Below are 24,108 nucleotides of genomic sequence, written 5' to 3' on the forward strand. Positions count from 1 at the left end.
TGACTTGGAGACCTCAATTTCTAAGGGAACAGTGGATCAAAGAGCAAATGTTAAAGTAGGGCCAGGAAAGCACACTTTTCTAATTCCAGAAATAAGAAGGCAGAAGAAATAAAGCAGAAAGCTCCAATTTCTTTGTTCCCTACACCTTGAAAGATTTTTGGAATAATTATAGACCTCAAAATTTTCATCATAAGTTTAAAGAATTACCAAGAACATAATTTCTGGTGTATTGTAAATGTTGGAATTTTAAAATTAAAAGTCTAAATCATTTTAAAGTATACCCATTTAGATCCTATAATACTATTATAATTTGATTCTCACCATCATCTATTTAAAAATATAAAAGCAAGTTCTTTCTGAAAACTGTACACTGATACTTTTTCTCTTTTAATTCATGTTTTTATTTACTTACCTTACAGAATTTTATCAATGAAATATGCATAAACGTTTTTATTGATCATTGTATAGTCTCAGAACCTTAAAATAAATATAACTTCCTGAGTCCATAATCCTCTAAATTTCAAAATTGACATCTGGATTGAGTTTTTATTACCGTTGTTATTAGCACAGATTGACCAAAACCACAAATAATATTAAATATTGATAAATAATCACTAAATATAAAAGTTAAATTTATTGGAACTTCATCTGTTAATGAGATGGACATTTTTTTTTAAACTAGTTTTGTATGAAGTCAAATATTATTTATTTCTGGAACAAGATAGGATTTATCACAATGCCAATTTTTCATATTTCTGGATGTAAACATTGAGAAATCTTTCTCACACAAATAAGTAGATGAGATTGGAGAGATTATTTTTATCGTTGAATTTAAAAAAATTCCTTACTAGTTTTATGCCCAAAATCACACAATGATTTCTCATCAAATTATTGTTCATGATTCATCCTCTGACACCTCAATTAGTTGTCCTTCAATTTTGTTGAAAGGAAAGACTGACTTGCAAAAGTATTTGTTAATCAGTCATTTGAGATGTTAACTTTCTGTGTTTCTGGGAAGTACACCAAAGACTTACCAAAGCCTCTCAAATACCCATTGATTATACTTGTTGCTCTTTCTCTTAGAGGCACCATGTTCATCTTGATACACTCAGACTTGGGGAAAATAAAAATATTCCAAAACTCAATACAGCTTGGCAGAAATGATTTTTATTTGGACAAAATGCTTTTATCTGGTCACATGCTTTAAATATATTTTACCGGAACCGTGAAGCTGCTGATTTAGCTCATTAAGCTTATGAAAAATGTCTACCTATCTAAACTATTTTGAGAAACTTATTTGTTGACTCAATCAGCTAGGTCAGGTTTTCTTTCTTTAAGGTTGAATTTTGTATTCACATAAGTTTTCTCATGAACTTCTGAATGACTTATCTTTTCAGTTCTGAATTCTCAGTCCAGAATGAATTTCTAGACACAGTAAGGAGGAGGCTTGAAATGATTCTGCCGCTGGTGAAATAAGGTACCCCCCTCTGTTGTATTTCTTATTGAGTCCCTTTTTGATGGCATCTTATGGGACTTTTTCTCAGGAGCAATGTCTTCTTTGACAGTGGCTTTCAGATGAAAAGACAAGGTCTTTAAACAAAAATTGTCATCCCCATGATTCCTTGTCTGAGAAGTGCATTCTCAGACAGATCAATTTTAGGAAAGAAGTTGAGCTTCTGGTAATTGAGTCTTGTAAAAATAACTGATTCTGTGAACTTTAGCTAGAAGACCACTATTACAGAGTCTGTAAAAAATCAGAGGAATGAAGATACCTAACAGCCTAGGGCTATTTGGTATATTGATGATTAGTTTTAACTTCCTTCATATGTTCTGAGGATTTCAATAATTAAATAATTCATATTGATGATCTGGATTCATCAAGAAAAGTTTAATGATGAGGACAAATATCTGCCTAAAATGGCATTTCAGATCAATTTCCATGCGACATGAGTAAGCTAAAAGTAAATGTGAAACCCTTTAATATCAAAAGTGGTAAATCCTTGCAATTCATGTCTCTTGCTCCTAGATCTCATGCTGAAATATTTTATGAATTGTCACAAACAGGAATTTCTTCAGGATCAGTTTTCTGGGATTCTATAATCATGTTTGTGAAGAATTTAGACGATTCTTTAGCTAACACAAGAAACCTTCTATAATCTAAATTTAAGAACTGATAAATAAGCCAGTGTATGTAATTGCTCATAGCCTTTAACTTCAAAATTTCTACCTTGCAGAGAGAAAGGAAGTTTCAGAAGCTTACCTAAATAAAACAGAAATTCTTCATATTGAAGAATGTGAATTTAAATTATTTTATTTTTCCAGTAATGTATTACTCTTACATGTACTAAGAGTTCAGTGGAATTGTTATTATTTAACATCTTTATTGGAGTATAATTGCTTTACAATGTTGTGTTAGTTTCTGCCATATAACAAAGTGAATCAGCTGTTTGCATACGCATATCCCTATATCCCCTCCCTCTTGCGTCTCCCTCCCACCCTCCTTATCCCACCCCTCTAGGTGGTCGCAAAGCACCGAACTGATCTCCCTGTGCTATGCAGCTGATTCCCACTAGCTATCTATTTTACATTTGATAGTGTATATATGTCAATGTTACTCTCTCACTTCGTCCCAGCTTATCCTTCCCCCTCCCTGTGTCCTCAAGTCCATTCTCTGCTTTTGTGCCTTTATTTCTGTCCTGCCCCTAGGTTCATCAGAACCATTTTTTTTTTTAGATTCCATATATATGTGTTAGCATACATTATTTGTTTTTCTCTTTCTGACTTACTTCACTCTGTATGACAGACTCTAAGTCCATCCACTTCACTACAAATAACTCAATTTTGTTTCCTTTTATGGCTGAGTAATATTCTATTGTATATATGTGCCACATCTTCTTTATCCATTCATCTGTCAATGGATGCATAGGTTGCTTCCTTGTCCTGACTATTGTAAATAGTGCTGCAACGAATATTGTGGTACATGACTCTTTCTGAATTATGGTTTTTCTCAGGGTATATGCCCAGTAGTGGGATTGCTGGGTCATATGATAGTTCTATTTTTAGTTTCTTAAGGAACCTCCGTGCTGTTCTCCATAGTGACTGTATCAATTTACATTCCCACCAACAGTGCAAGAGGGTTCCCTTTTCTCCACACCCTCTCCAGCATTTATTGTTTGTAGATTTTTTGATGATGGCCATTCGGACTGGTGTGAGGTGACACTTCATTGTGGTTTTGATTTGCATTTCTCTAATGATTAGTGATGTTGAGCATCTTTTCATGTGTTTGTTGGCAATCTGTATATCTTCTTTGGAGAAATGTCTCTTTAGGTGTTCTGTCCATTTTTGGATTGGGTTGTTTGTTTTTTTGATATTGAGGTATGTGAGCTGCTTGTATATTTTGGAGATTAATCCTTTGTCCGATGATTCATTTGCAAATATTTTCTCCCATTATGAGGGTTATCTTTTCGTCTTGTTTATGGTTTCCTTTGCTGTGCAAAAGCTTTTAAGTTTCATTAGGTCCCATTTGTTTATTTTTGTTTTTATTTCCATTTCTCTAGCAGGTGGGTCAAAGAGGATCTTGCTGTGATTTATGTCACAGAGTGTTCTGCCTATGTTTTCCTCTAAGAGTTTGATAGTGTCTGGCTTTACATTTAGGTCTTTAATCCATTTTGAGTTTATTTTTGTGTATGGTGTTAGGAAGTGTTCTCATTTCATTCCTTTACATGTAGCTGTCCAGTTTACCCAGCACCACTTATTGAAGAGGCTCTCTTTTCTCCATTGTATACTCTTGCCTTCTTTATCAAAGATAAGGTGACCATAAGTGCATGGGTTTATCCTTGGGCTTTCTATCCTGTTCCATTGATCTATATTTCTATTTTTGTGCCAGTACCATACTGTCTTGATTACTATAGCTTTGTAGTACAGTCTGAAGTATAGGAGCCTGATTCCTCCAGCTCCGTTTTTCTTTCTCAAGATTGCTTTGGCTATTTAGGGTCCTTTGTGTTTGCATACAAATTGTGAAATTTTCTGTCCTAGTTCTGTGAAAAATGCCATTGGTATTTTGTTAGGGATTGCATTGAATCTGTAGATTGCTTTGGGTAGTACAGTCATTTTCACAATGTTGAGTATTCCAATCCAAGAACATGGTATATCTCTCCACCTCTATCATCTTTAATTTCTTTCATCAGTGTCTTATAGTTTTCTGCATACAGGTCTTTAGTCTCCTTTGGTAGGTTTATTCCTAGGTATTTTATTCTTTTTGGTGCAGTGGTAAATGGGAGTGTTTCCTTATTTTTTCTTTAAGATTTTTCATCATTAGTGTATAGGAATGCAAGAGATTTTTGTGCATTAATTTGGATCTTGCTACTCTGCCAAATTCATTGATTAGCCCTAGTAGTTTTCTGGTAGCATCATTAGGATTCTTTATGTATAGTATCACATCATCTGCAAACAGTGTCAGTTTTACTTCTTCTTTTCCGATTTGGATTCCTTTTATTTCTTTTTCTTCTTTGATTGCTGTGGCTAAAACTTCCAAAACTATGTTGAATAATAGTGGTGAGAGTGAGCAACTTTGTCTTCTTCCTGATCTTAGAGGAAAGGGTTTCAGTTTTTCACCATTGAGAATGATGTGGGCTGTGGGTTTGTCATATATGTATGGCCTTTATTATGTTGAGGTCGGTTCCCTCTATGTCTACTTTCTGGTGAGTTTTTATCATAAATGGGTGTTGAATTTTGTCGAAAGCTTTTTCTGCATCTATTGAGATGATCATATGGTTTTTATCCTTTAGTTTGTTAATATGGTGTATCACATTGATTGATTTGCGTATATTGAAGAATCCTTGCATTGCTGGGGTAACGATTAAGAGGTAATGATCCCCTTGATCATTGTGTATGATCCTTTTAATGTGCTGTTGGGTTCTGTTTGCTAGTATTTTGTTGAGGAGTTTTGCGTCTTTGTTCATCAGAGATATTGGCCTGTAGTTTTCTCTTTTTGTGACACATTTGTCTGGTTTTGGTATCAGGGCGATGGTGGCCTCGTAGAATGAGTTTGGGAGTGTTCCTCCCTCTGCTATATTTTGGAAGAGTTTGAGAAGGATAGTTGTTAGCTCTTCTCTAAGTGTTTGATAGAATTTGCCTGTGGAGCCTTATGGTCCTGCCTTTTGTTTGTTGCAAGACTTTTAATCACCATCTCAATTTCAGTGCTTGTGATTGGTCTGTTTATATTTTCTATTTCTTCCTGGTTCAGTCTCGGAAGGTTGTGCTTTTCTAAGAATTTGTCCATTTCTTCCAGCTTGTCCTTTTTATTGGCATATAGTTGCTTGTAGGAATCTCTTATGATCCTTTGTATTTCTGCAGTGTCAGTTGTTACTTCTTTTGCACTTCTAATTCTGTTGATTTGAGTCTTCTCCCTTGTTTTGTTGATGAGTCTGGCTAATGGTTTATCAATTTTGTGTATCTTCTCAAAAAACCAGCTTTTAGTTTTATTGATCTTTGCTGTTGTTTCATTCATTTTTAAAAAAATTTATTCTGGTCTGATCTTTATGATTTCTTTCCTTCCGCTTACTTTGTTTTTTGTTGTTGTTGTTGTTCATCTTTCTCTTATTGCTTTAGGTTTAAGGTTAGGTTCTGTATTTGAGATGTTTCTTGTTTCTTGAGGTAGGATTGTATTGCTATAAACTTCCCTCTTAGAACTGCTTTTGCTGTATCCCATGGGTTTTGGGTCATCGGGTTTTCATTGTCATTTGTTTCTAGGTATTTTTTGATTTCCTCTTTGATTTCTTCAGTGATCTCTTGGTTATTTAGTACTGTATTGTTTAGCTTTCATGTGTTTGTATTTTTTAGATTTTTTTCCTGTAATTGATATCTAGTCTCATAGCATTGTGGTTGGAAGAGATACTTGGTACGATTTCAATTTTCTTAAATTTACCAGTGCTTGATTTGTGACCTAAGATATGGTCTGTCCTGGAGAATGTTCCATGAGCACTTGAGAAGAAAGTGTATTCTGTTGTTTTTGGATGGAATGGCCTATAAATATAAATTAAGTCCATCTTGTTTGATGTGTCATTTAAAGCTTGTGTTTCCTTATTTATTTTCATTTTGGATGATCTGTCCATTGGTGAAAGTGGGGTGTTAAAGTCCCCTACTATGATTGTGTTACTGTCGATTTCCCCTTTTATGACTGTTAGCATTTGCCTTATGTATTGAGGTGCTCCTATGTTGGGTGCATAAATATTTACAATTGTTATATCTTCTTCTTGGATTGATCCCTTGATCATTATGTAGTGTCCTTCTTTTTGTCTTGTAATAGTCTTTATTTTAAAGTCCATTTGTCTGATATGAGAATTGCTACTCTAACTTTTTTTTGATTTGCATTTGCATGGAATATTTTTTTCCATCCCCTGACTTTCAGTCTGTATGTGTCCCGAGTTCTGAAGTGGGTCTCTTGCAGACAGCATATATATGGGTCTTGTTTTTGTATCCATTCAGCCAGTCTGTGTCTTTTGGTCAGAGCATTTTATCCATTAACATTTAAGGTAGTTATTGATATGTATGGTCCTATTACCACTTTCTTAATTGTTTTGGGTTAGATTTTGTAGGTCTTGTTCTTCTCTTGTGTTTCCTGCCTAGAGAAGTTTCTTTAGCATTTGTTGTAAAGCTGGTTTGGTGGTGCTGAATTCTCTTAACTTTTGCTTGTCTGTAAAGGTTTTAATTTCTCCCTCGAATCTGAATGAGAACCCTGCTGGGTAGAGTAATCTTGGTTGTAGGTTTTTCCATTTCATCACTTTAAATATGTCCTGCTACTCCCTTCTGGCTTGTAGAGTTTCTGCTGATTCTGTTTATCATTATGCGGATTCTCTTATGTGTTATTTGTTGCATTTCCCTCACTGCTTTTAATATTTTTTCTTTGTATTTTATTTTTGATAGTTTGATTAATATGTGTCTCGGTATGTTTCTCTTTGGGTTTATCCTGTATGGTACTCTCTTCCTGAACTTGATTGACTATTTCCTTTTCCATGTTAGGGAAGTTTTCGACTCTTCTCTTCAAATATTTTCTCAGACCCTTTCCTTTTCTCTTCTTCTTCTGGGACCCCTATAATTCCAATGTTGGTGCGTTTAATGTTTTCCTAGAGGTCTCTGAGACTGTCCTCAATTCTTTTCATTCTTTTCTTTATTCTGCTCCCTGGCAGTTATTTCCACCATTTTATCTTCCAGCTCACTTATCCGTTCTTCTGCCTCAGTTATTCTGATATTGATTCCTTCTAGTGTATTTTTAATTTCAGTAATTGTGTTGTTCATCACTGTTTGTTTGCTCTTTAGTTCTTCTAGATCCTTGTTAAATATTTCTTGCATTTTCTCCATTCTGTTTCTGAGATTTTGGATCATCTTTACTATCATTACTTTGAATTCTTTTTCATGTAGGTTGCCTATTTCATCTTCATTTATTTGGTCTTGTAGGTTTTTACCTTGTTTCCTCGTCTGTAACATATTTTATTGTCATTTCTTTTTTTATTTTGATGTGTGGTTCTGTATTCCTGTGTTACTGGTTTTTTGAACTGAGAAATTCAGTACTGGAGTTTGCAGGCAGTTGGATAGAACCGGGTGTTGGTGCTGAGATGAGGACCTCTTGGAGGCCTCACTCTAATTAATATTCCTTGGGGTCTGAGGTTCTCTGTTAGTCCAGCAGTTTGGGTTTGGAGCTCCCACCACAGGAGCTCAGGCCCAATCTCCGGCCTGGGAACCAACATCCTGCAAGCTTCATGGCGCTGTAAAAACAACAAAGAAAGAAAGAAAAAAGGGAACAGTGTAATATTAAAGAATGAAAAACAAAATAAAATTAGAAAGATAAAAAATACATTAGGAAAAATAAAACTATAATTGAAATAACTTTAACAAGGTAAAATAAAACCACAACAGAGAAAATAAAACGGTGGGGGGGGGGGCAAGCCAAAAGGAGAGAATAAAGTAAAGAATAAACTAAAGAATAAAGTAAAATTCAAAAAATAAAAGATTTACTAGGAAAAATAAAAATATAAAAGACTCAACAACAATGAGTCAACAAGGTAAAACAGAACTCCAATCTAATAGAGGAGAAAAGAAACTAAAAGTCTTGGCTATGGCAGTGGAGTTTAGGTGGGGGTGGAACTGAGGCAGGGGCGGGGTTTAGGGTGGGGTGACCTATGCGGGTGGGGGGGGGTTACGTTTGAGCATTGGCAGGAACCTAGACTCAGGACCCACTAGCCAGAAAAGGCCCTGGGGGTGGGGCCTTGGCAGGGTTACCTTCAAGCATGGGGTGGGGCCTCTGCTTAGGACCTGTGCTGAAGGGGAGAGGCAGCACTAGGAAGGAGGGCCTCTGGAGTGTGGGGTTCTGGAGTTTGGAGTTAGGGCCCTGAGGAAGGGTGTGTGGGTGGGTTTTAGGCCCAGTGCATTGGAGGGGTTCTCCGAGTGTAGAGGTAGGGCCCTGGGTGGGGGTGTAGGGGCGGGGCTTGGGTTATGCCCAGCAGCAAGGAGGCTCTGAGGGCAGAGCATTAGGCCTGGGAGTCCAGCCGGCTCCCCAGTGCCTAAGTGGACAGGGAAAGCACTGGCCATGTTCCCTTCTGTTCCTTTGCACCCCTCGCCACCATCTCCCCCAGGGTTTCCCCCATGTCTGCTGGACCCCTAACTGTGAGTGGGTCCCGCTGAGTGTAGGAACTTCTTCCCTCCACAAGCCACCCCTCAGGGGTGCCGTCCCAGATGTCCGGCTGTTACTTTTGCTCCCCCTTTCTTCCCTCCCACTGTCTCAGGATCCGCATGGCTGGACGGGGCCTCAGTGGGCAGAGGATTAGGCCTGGGATCTCACCATGTTCCTAGGGGCCCAAGTGGGCAGGGGAAACCTGACCACTCTCTGTTTTGATCCTCTGCCCTCCCATTGGTTCCCCAATATCCCCCTTCGGGCATGGGATCCCTTCCCCTCCCTCAGCTGTCCCTCAGGGGCGCCAGTCCTGACCTGCCTCCACTTCTCCTCCCCCTTCACTCCCCCCATGCCCCATGTCCTGCCTGGTTGCTGGGGGTTCCTCCCATCCCCTTAGGTGTCCATGGACCCCCACCGGTGCCTGGTAGGTGTCCTAGTTGTGCGGAGACGCGAATTCTGTGTCCTCCTAGTACGCCATCTTGACTGCACCCCCACTTCAGTGGAATCATTGAGATTATATTTTTCCCAACTTTTACTTTCTGTTAAACAGAACTATCAGCTCCCTATATTATTTAACTCTCCTTATATAATTCTGCTACAGTGAGAAATATTCAAGTAGATCTTACATCCAATTAATATGTATTATATGCAATTAAACTGATGATATAAGAAATATCAGAAAGAACTTTAGATATATCTCTTACAGTATTTGCAGTACTGAAGGTAAGCTTGTGGTCTTGGGACAAGTTATTGTTCAGACATTTCACAGTGTTTTCCTTGACCATTAGAACAAAATATCAAACTTCACACCCCCACTACCTCTTCCTACCCCCTTCTCCATCCTGGTCATTTGGTCTAGATTGACCAAGGAGCAGGTAAACACAGATGCCGTATAGCTATGCATGATAATTAAGTAAACTTTAGTTTCTTCATCTGTAAAGTGGGATGATAATAGTACTTCTTACATAGGGTTGTTGAGTCAAATAAATGATTGAATGCACATAAAACACTTTGTAAGAGCTTAGTAATGTTAGACATTATTATTAGTAGTAGGTCTAAAATAATAGCCTGAATGAAAAATGTTGACTAATATTGGATCAGTTGAATTAAATATTTTCATTTTGATGCAAATTTAAGACCACTCCAAATCTGATAAATTTAGTCATTTGTTTTCCTTATACTTTTTTGGTCATCAATTGTAGGAACACTCTGTCATTGTCTCTTTGTGCTGTTATAACAAAAATACCATGGGTGGCTTGAACAGCAGAAATTTATTTCTTTTAGTTCTAGAGGCTGGGAACTCCAAGATCAAGACGCTGGCAGATTCATTGTCTGGTGAGAGCCTTTTTCCTGGTTCATAGCCCATCTTGTCACTGTGTCCTTGCATGATGGAAGGGGCAAGAGAGCTCTTGGGGTCTCTTTTATAAGAGCATTAATCCCATTATGTGATCTAATCACCTACCAGAGGCCCCACCTTCTAATACCATCACAATGGAGTTAGGATTTCAACATATGAATTTAGGGGGGGACACAAACATTCAGTCTGTGGTGGTCAAGACGTATATTAATAGTGTAGACATTTTTTATAATAGTTGAAGATATGCCTGGAGATACTGTGTTTCAGGTGATATGATTATATTAGAACATTGGGATTTGATGTTAATTACCATCTCTTTCTAGTTCCAAGGTGCCACTTGGGTAGATAAAGCTTCTTGCAGTTTAAAAGATTGTTAATATAAATTTTCTTCACTTATGCCTATTAGGGTAGGTCTAGGACATCACCTTGTCATAGAGTTCCCTGTCTAGAAAGGAGATCTTCACACTCATTTCATTATTTCCTAAAGTGTATGAGTAACCACACTGACTGTGAAGAAGGTACCCAAATGTTACCTTTTCCTATTTTTCCCAAGGATTATGTTAATTCTGTGTCCTAATGTTGATTTGTTGATCAGAAGTTTCAACAGAATATATACCTTCCTTAATAACACCAAAAGGGAAATTAGTTGATTATTAATCTTGGATATATAGAATATTTAAAAATTTATACTCCATTCTCAAATGATAATAAGAGGAGTCCTTGCTAATGCGACTGTTGGGAATCACCTTTTGGGTAGGTGGATTTGAGAGCTGTGTGGGGATGAGGGGGAATAGGCACTACTGTAATTCATACGTGGTATCTATATAATAACTCTATTGTATTAATTTGATCTATATTATAGGTACATGATTGTATAGCAAACATTTTAAAACAATTTTATTGACTTTCACCAAAGCAAGAATTTAATTACCATTCTGCCAATTGGTCAAATTTGTATGACTCCTCTTAAAACCAGATTTTCTGTAGATAGATGAGGAAAGCACTTTAGCATTTCAGAGAAGAACTCAGTTGACTCTGAGAATACATAAGAAAGCAAACCAGAGCACACCGTGTGGCTTTCTGACACCGAATAAAGGTCATGCCTCTACCCCTGTTGTTCTTTCCTTCCCATGTCAGTGTCAGTCTTTGTTTTGAAGAAGACACAATGGGATCCTGTCTATTACTTCTTAAGCTGGGTCAGAGTTTGTGTTTTGTCTGATTGGCTGCCTCCTCACTCTTCAGGAGGCCCAATAAGATATAGTAAATACTATTGGTGAGTGAAATTGCTGAGGGAGGAAACACACTTATTGTGCAGTATTTGTTGGGAGTTTCAGGAATAATAGAGTTTAGAGTAAGACCATGTAAAATATTGAGTAGCTGCATCAGACTGTGGCATTTGTTTACTGTTGAGGTTAGCTACCAGTTTTCTGCAAAAAATAGTCCAAATTAGATTATTTTAGTAAGTATTATTTAACATGTGCTAAGTGCCCACAGCATGTTGGTCCCTTCCTATGATATCAGAATGCACTGTGGAAGGAACTGAACTTGCTGTTGATTTAATTAATCTCTCAAGTTAATTGCCAGTATGGGCCACATTTCTTTCATGAGTAAAATTGGAGTGTGAGGAAAGGTAATGTCCCTCCCTCATTAAGCTGTCCATGTTAGATTTACATGGCAACAGTGAGGTGCATTCAGGCTTAGTTTTGATAGCTTTCATTACTGACAGCACAGAGTAAGTGGTGATCCGTCCTTCTATTATTGGATTCAACTCAATAGGTATGGCACAAACACCATCATCTCTATCAGGGAGGTTTCAAAGAGCTGTTTGTAGTTTGATGCTCGGCTTGTCGTATTTTTTCCCTCTACTAGCCCCAGACTCCTTTTGTTCTCCCAATGAGTGGGGAATTGCAGTGCAGGACACCACCTGACATCTGCCAAGAAGGGCAGCCCTTGTCAACTGCCACATTCCCCAGAGTAGGAATCAGTTAGTGACTCCTGTCAGTGAGGTGAGGTTGTAGATCTTAGGAACTTCCCTTCACACAGTTACATAATGGCGTGTGACATTCTCCCCCCAGCACCAACTTGGGCTTGTAAAGCTCTGTAGACAGGGACTTTAAAAATAGCTGAGATGTTGTTGCTTACCTGCCCAAACTGGAAGACCAATTGTGTGCCTGTCTTTTCATCAGTGTTTGCTTCTACGGAGTCTTAGGTTGGGTTCCTGGTCTTCAGACAGGGATTGGTGTGCAGGTGATTTATTAAGGGAGGGCTCTTGGGAGAAACCAGGAGGGGAGTGAGAGTATTAGGATAGGGCAGGGGAAGAAGCTACCAAGGATGTGGTTTCCGATAAAATTAGCCGGATCGCATGAGGCGCTCTGGAGCATGAATCGTACCACAAGGGCAGTCCTGCCTTGAGACAGAGCGCTCCCCTTTCCACTAGTCAGTCATTAGCTATGGGCCCTGGGTAGGGGGTGGCTATGGTGGTACGTCTCCCAGGCACCTCTGGGTGAAGGGGCTCTTTCGCTCAAGGGCAGTCCTTTGGAGAAGATTGGCAGCAACACCCGTAAGAAGGAATGGGCTACCAAATTGGTAAAATGGATCCCAAAACCCAAACAGGATCTGGGTGAAGCATCAGCGACTTCTGCTAAGTGTAGAGAACACATTCTGTAGTGGGATTGGGTATTTACATGCACACGGGAATACAGTTCCCTTCAAGTTACAAAATTCTGTGGCAGAGTCAGAGTGCATTGTAATTTTATTCTCTGATTCAGTCTTTAATAAGAGACCTTGGTCTGATAGACAGATGAAAATCACATAGTACTTTCTTTTTAGCTTTATGGGAAATGAAGTTGTAGTTATCAAGTAGACTTTCACCTCAGAAAAAGAATATGACAAAACAAATATCCCTCCACAGATTTTTACTAATATATTGTTAATGCCTATAAAGGTAATTAAATATGACAGATGAAAAAACCATTATACTCACATGCCAAAGAGGAAGTGGGGTATGCTAAGTGCCTGTGTGCTACAAAATACAGCCTCTTGTTAACATCAAACGACAGGGCCTAACTTTCTGATGTAAACACATTATTGCAAATGTCAGTGCACAGACGGCAAAGATGATTACTAAAGAAATAGCAAAAGCAATAAAATATAGACAAACAACCTTTCATTGACTAAGTTATAATTCAAACTTGTTATCACTATGGATGAACCATTTCATATAGAGACTTAATTTTTCGTTGATAGGCTTTTTTAATAAGACAGCAAGATGAAAGAAGCAACATTTGATGTTAAATATTAAGTACCTTAATGGAAATAATAAAACTTTTATATCTTAAACTGCAGAGGATACATTCTGAGGTTCATATCTCCCTTCCTCTCTTCTTTCCTATCAAAAATATCAATAGCTTACTATAACAAATCAAATTATGAAACTTTCCACTATGTAGGTTTCTGAATTTAGCCATGTGTATATTTTATAAGTAGATATTTTCTGGAGGATGAAATAAAGACTTTATTCACTCTGTATTTCATGTATTTTTTACTAAAGCTTCAACTTTGCTAAGTTACTCCTGAAAGATTCAATCTAAAGAGGAAATTTTTGGTATATATTTTGTTTAAAAATGCATGTGTTTCTTTGAATGCAATCAGTTGTAGAAAAAAATTAGGAAATTAGGAATATTTTTCTCCAGTAAGTTGGTGTTTCTTTGGTGGCTTCTTTTGATTTTTCATACAATTTTTTACATCAGAAAGGATATTTTGTACACAAAAAATTGGTAATGGCACATAGCATAAATACAAAGTGTCATGAGTTACCCCTAAAATATTTATAGCCTTGGGTTCATGAAAAATGTTTAATTTCATGAAGAATTTTGTTTAGCATTTATTGTGGTCATTGACAGTGCTGTTTTCATGGCAGAATAATCTTTAAAACACTCTGGTTCAGTTGTTTGTTGAAATGACAAAAGAAAAACTATTTCCCTAAAAATGTTGCTTGAGGTTGACTTCTACTTCTAGGTCCTTTACTCAAAGAAAGACTTGCCAAGAACCCACACCTGTTTGAAGCAACCTTCCATCAGTATTAAAAGGCTAACTTGACTTTGTGTTCTAGGCCCTGATCCAAGGTGCTCTAAACACAGTCTGTCATTCATACCTCACATCAGCTCTAGGCACCACATATATTATTACTGCATTTCACAGACTGGGAAACTGAAATTCAAAGAGTTCAAGCTGCTATACCACACAGCCTGCTCTGAAAAAAGCTGCTTCTTATGACTGAGGGACCAGTATTAACAAATAGTTATCATATTAACAATAGTCAAATGTAGTCTTCAGCTACATACTGATACCCTATTTTAGGAATTTTTGGTGTCATTTATAGAAGCTCTTTAGCCCTTTGTTAAGATGAGGTGTTTATCATCATCACCAGCACCACCATCAGTCGTCACTATCACCATCACTGTCGTCACCATCATCATCATCATCATCATCATCACCATTCTTCTCCTCTTCTTCCTCATATCTATCAGTTATTGACTGTTTCTTAATGGCAACCCTAAGATGGATGTTTTACCTTTAGCAAGCTTGTCCTCTGGTTTCCCTCGGTTTGATGAAAAATATTTCTCATGTGGGCAGGTAGCCCATCTACAACTCATCACATATAATAATGGAGAAATCATGGGTTTAGGAGTTTGACAGATCTGAGTTCCTAATTTTGATTGTAAGCAAGATGGTTAATGTATCTGAGCTTCAGTTTCTTCACCTATCCCATAGGCTAAATAATTCCTATCTTGTAGTTCCTAGGGAAAGTTAGATGAGATGGCATATCCCAAATGCTTAGCACTGTGCTGCAAATGTAGTAGTCACTCCAGAAATGTTGGTTTCTCTCCCCTTCCTATGTACCTTTCGTGTGGAGAGAAAATGATAGGAGGCATAGATAATTGCTAAATTGAATTGTATAATGAAGAAAATCCTTATTATATATTTAATAACTTCCATTTCTCATTCATGTGCTATGTTTGAGGTTGTGTTTGTTTGCATAATATGCCTTATATCATTTAAATTTCAGAGCAACTCTCTGCCCTAGGCAGTTGGTAGCTCCTGATTTTCTCAACAGTGGGAATCAGGAACTCTATTCTCTTCCATCTGCTCATCTGTATGGACTTCATCAGTGGATTTTTTGCCTTCTGGCCAGTTGGAAACCCAAACGAGATCAGAGGAACGGAGGAGAGTGAGGTCAGGGTATTAGTTGCCTTGGATCCCTCCCAATGGCTCTTACTTGGTCTAGCTGTGTTCCTCTATCTAAATCTCTTCTTAATATTAACTCCCAACCAGAACTTCTCCTTCTAGGTTCTGGGCACTGCTCCTTTCCCTTCTCCTTTTACAGCTAAGGATGATAATAACTCCAGAGTGTTGGCTATTCCTTATCGTTTCTGTGTATACCCAAAGTTTTGTAAATGGTCTCTTTTATTAAACCCTCCTCAATCTATTTTAATTAGAGTGGGCCATCTGTGTCCTGCTGGGACCCTGACTGATAGATAAGGGGAAGCTAGGGGACATTTTTTGAAACTGCAGGTACCTAACAGGTACATAACAAATAGATTTGTTTATTTGAGGTGACTTGGTGGATGCTGGTAGAGTGGATTAGGGAGCCAAAGACACTCAAACCATTCTTGCTATTACCACTATTCTTTTCTATTTTTATCAGTCTCAACTGATGTTAAGACTTCCCTTTCACCGTGGACACACTCTGTGCTTGAGTTCTTTCATTTGCAGACTCTCCATGTGGCTCCAATACTAGATTTTGCACTCCTTTAGGGTGGGAACTATTTTATTCATCTATGTGCCCTTGACACAAGTACATCACTATGCTTTAGTAGGTACTTAGCACAGCCATAATTTAATGATCCATCTGCCTACCTCTAAGGATGAGCAGGAACTGAAGTACAGTGGCAGAACACATTTTGCTTCTTGACGTTGGCTTCCATAAAACCTCAAACAATATATTGCTGATGTGTTATATATGTAAACATTATATAAATGGACGAGTCTGACTGTATGTTTTTTTTTGGCATCTGCTAGAGGAGAAAAATTGGATAGATGCCTTGGAGGCATGGGCAGTTGTAATATATCAGTAGCATATACTGATCTGGTTACAATTTGAAATAATACAGAACATTTTCCTTTTCTCTCCTGAGTTTTTGCTGATTAAAATTTGTTCCCAAATGTTCTCAATTACTGGATATTGATGTTTCTTACTTTAAAAGCCTGATTGCAGATACCCTGGTAATAGTTTTTTACTTTTTAATTAATGATAAGCACTGAAGAAATCAGTATTAGAGCAGTTCCAGCTTTGACTTTTAAGGGTCATAAATACAGTGTGGTAGTGAAATGCATATTATAATTGAATAACAGGATTTTTTAAATGAAGATTTTCATCACTAATTGTTTTTTTTATCACTAATGTTTTGATAGGCTTACATATCAGAAGGATAAAAGCGGTAGTGCTTGGTCAATTTACTGGCTGTGTTTTAAAGTCTAGTTTGTAAAAAGAGTAAGAATTCAGCTACCTTTTAAACTAGAATAAATTTCTTAATCTTACAAAGGAATAACAGTGTGGTGTTCCCCTTCAGATATAAAAGATATATTTTTTTCTTTGCAAATTGCAAATGGCTATCAGTGTGCTGAAATACAACTGGTATGAGTCCCCTGAGAGAGACACTTTCTGTAGACTGACACAAATTTATCTTAGGGGAATTTATATAGAGTAAATTATTTATATAAAAGCCTAAGGACCTTCTGCCATGCTTTAGGGTTTGTTTGTTTGTTTTGTACATATCACTATAAAATGCCACAAGCAATCACAATTGGTCTATTTGTAAAAATCAATTAATTATTTTTTTGGCTGCGTTGGGTCTTTGTTGCTGTGCGTGGGCTTCTCATTGCAGTGGCTTCTCTTGTTGCGGAGCATGAACTCTAGGCACTCGGGCTTCAGTAGTTGTGGCTCGTGGGCTCTAGAGTGCAGGCTCAGTAGTTGTGGCGCATGGGCTTAGCTGCTCCACGGCATGTGAGATCTTCCCGGACCAGGGCTCAAACCCGTGTCCCCTGCATTGGCAGGCGGATTCTTAACCACTGTGCCACCAGGGAAGCCCAAAACTGGTCTATTTTTGATGAGGAAAGGCTGCAACCAAACCTTTTTCAGCAGCAACCCTGATGCATCAGACATGGAGAAAATGATGACAACAGAAGTGGAATAGAGCCATAGCAGAGTTGAGGACAACCTGAGAACTGGCATAGAGTTTTGCTAAGCCATTGAGGGGGTTCCCACCCTGCTAGTTCCCTTCTTTAAACTCTAAGAAGGGGCCTAGAGGAGGGAATTGAGCCTGGGGATTGGAGAGGTTATTGGAAGTATGGGCATCTGAGATGTGCTTATGATCTGCTTCCAATGGTCAGTGCAGATGCTGGGTAAACTGCAGAGGATACAATACCTAGATTTGGAATTTTTACTCTGAGTAATCAGTAGGTCTGATTTTTAAAAAATTAAATTTGGAAATAATTATAGATTCAGAGGAAGTAGTAAAGAAATACACAAGGAGGTCCTGTGGACCCTTTGCCCAGCTTCCCCCAATGAGAATATCTTGCTTAACTATAGTACAATACAAAAACCAGGAAATTGACACTGGTATAATCTGTAGAGCTTATTCAGATTTTACCAGTTATACAGGCATTTTGTGTGTGTTTATGTATAATACGTGTGTAAGTGTAGTTCTATGCAGTTTTATCACGTGTAGTTTCATGCAATCACCAACACAATCAAGATACTTACCTGGGGCTTCCCTGGTGGCGCAGTGGTTGGGAGTCTGCCTGCCGATGCAGGGAACACGGGTTCGTGCCCCGGTCCAGAAGGATCCCACATGCCGCGGAGTGGCTGGGCCCATAAGCCATGGCCGCTGAGGCTGCGCGTCCGGAGCCTGTGCTCCGCAACGGGAGAGGCCACAACAGTGAGAGGCCCGCGTATCGCAAAAAAAAAAAAAAAGATACTTACCTGTACCATCATCCCAAGACTCCTTCCTTCTACTCCTTCATAGCCACACCCATCCCCTCACATTATCCCCAACCACCAGCAACTGCTAATCTGTTCTTGATCTTGATAATTTTTATATTTCATGAATGTTATATAAAACTAACTGTGCAGTATGTATCCTTTTGAGATTGGCTTTTTAAAAATTGCTAAATATTGTTCCATGTTACGGATGTACTGCAGTTTGTTTAAACATTCACCTGTTGAAGTATGTTTGGATACTTTCTACTTTTTGGCTATTACAAATAAGCTGCTGTAAGCATCCATGTACAAACTTCTGCATGAGAATAAGTTTTCATTGCTCTGGGATAAGAGTACAATTGCCTAAGTACAATTGCTGGGTCATATGATAAGTCCATTTTTAATTTTAAAAGGAACCACCAAACTTTTTTTCCGAAATCACTGTACCATTTTACATTCCCACCAGCTACGTATGAGTCATTTGGTTTCTCTGCATCCTCACCAGCATTTGATGTTATCACTGTTTTAATTTTTGCCATTCTGAAAGGTATATAGTGGTATCTTATCATGGTTTTATTTTATTTATTTATGTTTTAACATCTTTATTGGGGTATAATTGCTTTACAATGGTGTGTTAGTTTCTGCTTTATAACAAAGTGAATCAGTTATACATATACATATGTTCCCATATCTCTTCCCTCTTGCGTCTCCCTCCCTCCCACCCTCCCTATCCCACCCCTCCAGGTGGTCACAAAGCACCAAGCTGATCTCCCTGGGCTATGCGGCTGCTTCCCACTAGCTATCTACCTTACGTTTGGTAGTGTATATATGTCCATGCCTCTCTCTCGCTTTGTCACAGCTCACCCTTCCCCCTCCCCATATCCTTAAGTCCGTTCTCTAGTATGTCTGTGTCTTTATTCCTGTCTTACCCCTAGGTTCTTCATGACATTTTTTTTTTCTTAAATTCCATATATATGTGTTAGCATACGGTATTTGTCTTTCTCTTTCTGACTTACTTCACTCTGTATGACAGACTCTAGGTCTATCTACCTCATTACAAATAGCTCAATTTCATTTCTTTTTATGGCTGACTACTATTCCATTGTATATATGTGTCACATCTTCTTTATCCATTCATCTAATGATGGGCACTTAGGTTGTTTCCATCTCCGGGCTATTGTAAATAGAGCTGCAATGAACATTTTGGTACATGACTCTTTTTGAATTATGGTTTTCTCAGGGTATATGCCCAGGAGTGGGATTGCTGGGTCATATGGTAGTTCTATTTGTAGTTTTTTAAGGAACCTCCATACTGTTCTCCATAGTGGCTTTACCAATTCACATTCCCACCAGCAGTGCAAGAGTGTTCCCTTTTTTCCACACCCTCTCCAGCATTTATTGTTTCTAGATTTTTTTGATGATGGCCATTCTGACTGGTGTGAGATGATATCTCATTGTAGTTTTGATTTGCATTTCTCTAATGATTAATGATGTTGAGCATTGTTTCATGTGCTTCTTGGCCATCTGTACATCTTCTTTGGAGAAATGTCTATTTAGGTCTTCTGCCCATTTTTGGATTGGGTTGTTTTTTTTTTGTTATTGTCTTATCATGGTTTTAAATTGCATTTCTCTAATGGCTAATGATGTTGTACGTCTTTTCATGTGCTTGCCACCTGCCTATGCTCTTTGGTGAAATATCTCTTCTTGTCTTTTCCCCATTTTCTAATTGGATTTTTGTTGTTGCTGTTTTGTTTTTTTGCTATTGAGTTTTGAGAATTCTTTATATATTCTAGATACTAGTCTTTTGTCAGATACGTAATGAGGTCAGCCTAGGCCTTCACTGCTGCTGCTTCCAGATCAGACTGCCCATTGGTGCCTCAGAGACTGGGGCTCCTCACTGGGTTTCTATTAGGCTTCCCCTTTTCTGGTCCTTTGGCTAGAGAGAGCAGGCTCTTCCTGCTCTGGTGCCCAGTCCAGGGTATATGGGAAATAAACAGAAAACCAGGGGACTCACGACATTGTTGTCCTCCAAGTTCTGAGGTCCCTAGCCAGTGACCTTTTTTCCAAGTTTCAGAGTTCTTTTATCATTTTCTGATGAATAATTTCCAGGGTATTTAGTTGTATTTAGAGGGAAAAATGAGTAGAGCAGAGAAAAATGAATTCACACCATCTTTTTCTAGAACCACCTTTTAGATATGATACTTAAGAAGTCATTTTGTATCAAAAAGCAATAGGAATGATTTTCCTGCAGATGTTATCTGACAATATGAGAGCATTGTAAGCTTTTACTTTTTACCATTGTTATCTTAAGTGGCCTCTGCATTATGGTGACCTCTTAAGATTAAAGGCTTAAAGGTGACTGTCTTTAATGCCAGTGCTTGAAAATATTTTCACTAGTTTGGGACAAAAGTGTTGTATGGACACTGATTCATTGCCCAGATCCTCCTTCAGGAGCTAAGGACTCATTACCCCGCCTGCTGGGGATGCTGCCCGCAGACAGCCCTCTTTCAAAGGCACATCTCTTTCATGAGGTGGTCTATCTCCAGTAACTCAACACTGGAGGGTATAAAGGACCCTGCCCTCTCACCCCAAAACAAGACAGCCCATGTTCATTATTCCCCACAAGTTACCATTGGAACTTCTGCCAATTCTGCTTCCTTTCTCTCCCTCCCTTTTTTTCTATAGATGTTGATCCCCAAAGCACTCCTTTAAAAACCTCCTTCAAGATAAATGTGTGAAGAGTCTGTTGCTTGGGGAATCCAACCTGCCTTAAAAGTTTTCTTTTCTGTAGGTTTTCTGCTGTCTTTTCCTAAATGAAATTGTCCATGGAAAGAAATCTAGTTCTCCTAGAACTAGGATGTTTTTATTTATTCTTATAATGAAGCGATGGCCACACTAGATGGAAATGCTATTTGTTTTCAGAATCTTCACTTGGAAGAATAAAAAGCTGGGATGCTAAACACTTCTCCCCCGTTTTTGAAATTTGTAAACTGTGGCTTACAATTCTTATAGATTTCTTGGGCCTATCTCTTTTCATGAAGCGTGATCACCAAACACAGCCAGTTTTGTAGATGACTGTTTCAGAAAGTTTATTTGAGTCTGCAGTCACATCTTCTGCAGTTGCTGTTAACATTTAGTTCTAGCATGCTAAGTGTATGGTCCCTGGCACCGTGTTCTCCATGTGGCATTCTAGTCTGAGTTTCTCTGCTTAATTCAGAAGTTTAGAACAAAACCATGGTAGTGGCAGTGCCATTATCTTTAAGCTTTTTTCTTAGCAACCAGCTGATTGCAGTGTGTAAACAGTAGGTTGCACATTACTCACTCATGTTTACCTCCCACCAAGAACTGGTTACTCTTTCACATATCTCCTGATTTATTTCCCACAGTGCTTCTAAATTAACTACGTGGAGATCTCCTACGTACTTTAAAGTCACTCCTGTGCTTGTTCATTTAGAATTTTCTCTACCTAAATTACAGTGAACCATGGAAGAAACTTAAATAAGTCCATTGCATTTTTTTAAAAAGTTATTATGAAGATAATATATATTTGATTTTATTCAGTAAATGTGTACCTAAAGACACCATTAAATTGAATTTTTGTAAGCGTAATAAAAATGTAAATGCATTAGAAAGGCCTACTGTTCCTATGGTGAGTCTTTTCTGAAAGGTAAGTGATAAATCTTTACTTCATGTTTATATCAGACTTTTTACTATATCAAGGTCTTCTTGAAAAGGTGAAAGTAAGCCAGGTCCATTCTCATATTTCTTTCTGAACTGCAGTATGGTTCAAATGGGCTAAAATAGAAGGTAAGGAGGGGGTTAATATAAGTAGATTTTAATAAAATTAAGGGCATTTGTTTCTCATAGAGGTTACTGAATACCTCCTTACTGATAACAGTCTCCAAGAAAATGATATAATGTTGAGAAACATTTAATAAGAGAGTACATCCTCAAAATCGTTAACCCTTCCAGTTTATTAAAAGTCTATGAGTGTCAATTATAAATATTTATTCAAGATATTACAACATATAATATCCTCTAAAAAGTGTTCCCCTTCAAAAACTGTCTGTACTCCTTCTCTGGAGTTTGTCCTTGGAAAAAGATGGCTCAGCTTACTGGTTAGTCTTCCATTCTGTGGTATCAGTTGTTCATGGTCTCTTCATGGGTATTAAAATTATGGTAACAATCTTGAAAGTGGACTTGATAAAAATATTATGATGGAGCATGTCCCTGGATCCTTTTCAGCCTGGGTTTTCTTTTTTTTTTTTTTTTTTTTTTGTGGTACGCGGGCCTCTCACTGTTGTGGCCTCTCCCGTTGTGGAGCACAGCCTCCGGACATGCAGGCTCAGCGACCATGGCTCACGGGCCCAGCCGCTCCGTGGCATGTGGGGTCCTCCCGGACTGGGGCATGAACCCGTGTCCCCTGCATCGGCAGGCGGACTCTCAACCACTGCGCCACCAGGGAAGCCCTTGAGCCTGGGTTTTCTTCATCTACAAAATGGATAAAGTAATATTTGTCACATAGAAGTCATGTGAGATTCGATTCAGTTGAGAATACTTTGTGGTCTTTACAGTAATAATCAGACACAGGCTGTTATTTCTGACTTTCTAGATTTTTTTTTTCTGAAAATATAATTACGACAAGGCTAACTCTTTGGTCAGTGCTTCCCAGATTTTGAAACCGTTCTATAGATTTCTCTTTGGAGATTCACGATTGCCATGCCCAGAAAGCAAAGTTGGTTTGTTTCGTCTTATTATCTTTAATTTTTGTCTTTTTTTTTTCAGAAGAGAAAACTGAAAGCTGAGGGTCAGTGGGTTAAGTCATTCATGCTAGGTCACATATTTAATAAACAGCAGACCCAAGGCTATAGCCAGGCTCTCTGACTGCTAGTCATTTTTAGGAGGGGCAACACTCAATACTGTAATATGAGGACCAAGTGGATAATAGAACTGAGTGATGTGTGAACCTAACGGGAGTGATGGGAACATTGGTGAACTAGAGAACGCACATGCAATGATCTGGGAAGTACAACGCTGCCACCTGGCTCCAGTGAGCTGTTGCCAAGGGGGATTTCTGGTCTAGTATGCTAAGATCTGATTTTTTTTGTTTTAAAGAAAGAAGCCAGAAATTCAGATTTTTATGTAAAAATATCACCACCTCCTAAAAGAAGCAAAGAGACAGACACACAAACACCGGGTGGTAGTAGCATTTTATTTTTCCTTGTTGCAGTCTGTGGCTGTGAGGTGCTTCTATTCCCTGGCTTTGGATCCATTAGATGCTGAGTGAAGAAGATTGTAATGTGCCTGAGGGCAGGGATTATTGTTGTGTCCCAAAATCTAGCAAGGTGCCTGCTATTACACAATGTGCTAGTACAGGCTCTTGAATGGATGAATAAAGCAGTGGTCCCCAATCTTTCTGGCACCAGGGACCTGTTTTCTGGAAGACAATTTTTCCACGGATGTGGGGTGGGGGAGGGATGGTTCAGGAGGTAATGTGAGTGATGGGGAGCGGCAGATGAAGCGTCCCTCGCTGGCCCGCCACTCACCTCCTGCTATGCGGCCTGGTTCCTAAGAGGCTGCAGACATGTAACGGTCCTTGGCCCGGCGTTGGGGACCCTAGAATAAAGAACCACAACAACAGCCAAAGGGTTCCTACAACATGCGTCTTGGGACCTGAGTCAGCCCACAGGTCAGCACTGTGTCATCTTTTCTACTCCAAAAATATTCAGGCAGGTGATAATTTCTAGATTGTTTCTCAAATGGAAATTATAGTAAGTTAAAATTAGGGTGAAATTTTTTTATCTGTTTCTTGAATTACTGAAAAATATTAATTACACGAAGTACAGGTATATTCTGAAAGTTTTAATAACTTAATTTTCAATAATTTCAGTATCTGAATACTCATATGTTTTAGGCATGGTGGTGTTTGAAAATTATAACTTTGTTCAAGGGAATCTCAATTCAAATATGCCTATACTTAAGTATAGATACGAATTCATTTTTCTTAAAACATTTCCAGGGACCTCTGTTTATTATAAAGGA

At 38.4% G+C, this 24,108-nt stretch overlaps 1 protein-coding gene across 10 annotated transcripts in view; it reads left to right on the top strand.

Moving 5' to 3' along the window:
• The window catches only part of FHIT (fragile histidine triad diadenosine triphosphatase), a 1,449,512-nt gene that overhangs the window by 231,559 nt on the left and 1,193,845 nt on the right, over nt 1-24,108 (top strand). For 8 of the 10 annotated variants that reach the window (XM_082848980.1, XM_082848977.1, XM_082848987.1 and 5 more), the window contains one exon: nt 9,953-10,003. The exons of the other annotated variants lie outside the window; for them this stretch is intronic. The gene's annotated coding sequence lies outside the window, so the exon portion shown is untranslated. The remainder of the gene's footprint in view (nt 1-9,952; nt 10,004-24,108) is intronic. 10 annotated transcript variants of the gene reach the window in all.

The sequence above is a fragment of the Leucopleurus acutus genome (genome assembly GCF_964270905.1).
Source record: "Leucopleurus acutus genome assembly, chromosome: 10".
Taxonomy (NCBI): Eukaryota; Metazoa; Chordata; class Mammalia; order Artiodactyla; family Delphinidae; genus Leucopleurus; species Leucopleurus acutus.